Source organism: Myotis davidii, unplaced genomic scaffold (assembly GCF_000327345.1).
Source record: "Myotis davidii unplaced genomic scaffold, ASM32734v1 scaffold336, whole genome shotgun sequence".
Taxonomy (NCBI): domain Eukaryota; kingdom Metazoa; phylum Chordata; class Mammalia; order Chiroptera; family Vespertilionidae; genus Myotis; species Myotis davidii.
Window position 1 is genome coordinate 115,004 of NW_006287905.1, and position 2,663 is coordinate 117,666.

Here is a 2,663-nt window from a genome sequence, read left to right on the forward strand (position 1 = left end):
GGCTATTATTATATATATATATATATATATATAGAGAGAGAGAGAGAGAGAGAGAGAGAGACAGAGAGATGGAGACAGAGAAGGCATATTGAACTTTTGTGTAACAATCCTATCTAATAATAGACAAAAGGGTAATTGACTGTACCTTCGCTATGCCTCCCATTGACTAATCAGCACGATATGCAAATTAACCGCCAACAAATTTGCATATGTAGGCACAAAGCGGCTGAGTGAAGACGGAAGCCGGCTCTGGCCAAGGCAGCAGTGAAGACCGAAGGCAGCTCCGGCCGGAGCGAAGGCCTGGGTCCCGGGTGCCGGAGGAAAACCGGTGCCAGCAGCCAGGGGAAGGGAAGGCCTATTGCACAAATCTCTTTGTGCAACAGGCCTCTAGATCATATATAAATAAATGAAGATTCTATGGAAATAAACTGATGTAAAATAAACTAAATGTGAAAGAAAAAGGTTATATAGGAAATAAACTAGTTGTCCTTCATCCTTTAAGAGTCTAAAGCCTATAAGAAAGAATATTTTTACCCTATTAATGTAATAAGTTGTTTTGATGTACTCTTTTTTGCCTATTGACTTTTTAGAGCACTTAAATGATAAACTGAGTCAAATTCTACAACTTCTGCTCAGGATAAAGGGCAACCTGGTATTGGTTTCTCTAGTGGAACAGCACCCAACCCATTCCTGCCCAGAGCAGATAAACCCTGCCCCAGGCCCTTGGCCTAAAGAAGCGGTGGGTGGGTCACGTGCTCACGGTCTCTGCCCTGGAGCACGGTAACGGCCACAGCTTGCAGAGAACTCGCCAAACATGCCCTGATCTCTGGGAGGAAAGAGGAGAGCAGAGCCGAGAGGTTTTCTTTCTCTGGCTCCGCACCGTTCCTCGGCATGGAGAGGCCAGCAGGTCAGGATGGATTCGATGGCACGGCCTGAACAAACAAGAGTGGGCTTACGTGAACACTTTCAGGAAACAAATCAATGGCACCAGCCACAGATACAAATGTGGCGCCATATCTCATGAGGAGTGTGGCCAGCCACAAAGCATTCCTGGGAGCAAGCAGGCAATGCGAAGGTGTTGGGGACCCCTCGGCTATGACCCCTAGAACAACAGGTCTCTTATGGGCGTTCATGGTCTCCCTCCAGTCAGTCCCACTGAGTTCATCGTTTTGCAGACTACACTCTGTCCAAGCAGAGAACCTGGGAGTGGAGCCGATGGAGGCCTCTCCTCCCGGCAGCTGGAGAGCGTGCTGTGTGCAGGAGGCAGGGTGCGGGAGGGTCTGGTGGGGTGTGCAGTGAACAGGTGGCCCCTAATCTGTCTGTGTAGGGTGGAGTATGAATCTGAAAATATGCTCTGAAACTGAAATCTGAACCACATAAAGGAGCGACACGTTCTAAGGTAGTCTTCTCAAAAGTTCCCACACAAACCTCCCTGTCAGGAGCACCTGCGTGTGCGAGCACCAGAAGACGGGCGATGGGCGTGCTGGTCCCGCCACCTTCCCCACTCGAAAATGTACCAAAGTCTTAGTCTGAGGTGTTGATCATATGATAATGTTGTATGCTTCTGTATAATCATCCATGCTGGCTTTAACATAAATGTGTAGTTTGAAATTATCAGTTAAATTCCTTAACTGTCCCCCAGAGAATCATGTAGTAAATTGCTGCTTCAGGAAGACACACTGTGACTTGTTTCTGTGACCCGGCCCTGGCCCCTGCACCCTCAGCAAGTCTGGTTTAACCAGAGTGGCCGTGGGCAGGCCTTCTGCCAAGAAATCAGCCCAGGCCACCGTGGAGCAGGCTCCGCAGCCAGGGCCCCTGCGCGCCCTCCTCTCCCCTACTCCCCATCCCCCTCCTCACCTCACGATCCAACAATCAGCTAAAAAACTAAGACTCGAAGAAAAAGGGAAAACAAACAGCAAATTAAGTACAAGAAACACAAACTGGCACTTTTCTTGCCTCTCACTTGTTCTCACCTGAGGTCTGAGGCCCAGAGCTTTAGTCAGGACTGGCCGGGCTTGCTGCCATTAGGCCCACGCAAGCTCGTGTCCCCCTCTAGGGCCTGGTCTCCTGGACACCCAAGGAGGAAGAACTGTGGTCAGGGCCCCAGTGTGACTCAAGACACACATAGTGTCACACACACACACACACACACACACACACACACACATCTGGGACACAGTGCAGTGAATCTTGAGATCAAACAGCTTGTTTATCTTTGCAGAGTGGAGAGTCTCTTTCGTTTCTGGGCTCTGACATCCATTCCTTCCTATGGAAAGACCAGCAGATCAGGACGAATTTGATGTCGCCTCCTGAAGAAACAAGAGTGTCTTATGCCCTAGCCAGTTTGGCTCAGTGGATAGAGTGATGGCCTATGACCTGAAGGGTCCCTAGTCCAATCCCGGTCAAGGGCACATGAGGTTGCAGACTCAATCCTCAGTGGAGGGTGTGCAGGAGGCAGCCGATCGATGATTCTCTCTCATCATTAATGTTTCTCTCTCCCCCTCTCCCTTCCTCTCTGAAATCAACATATACACTGAGTGGCCAGATTATTATGACCATCGGACATTTGTAGGCAAATTAGCCATACACTGCATTGTATGGGATATGGAAGCTGAAGGCCTGTTTGAACACCTTTGCTGTCTGCAGTTACCAAGATAAAACGT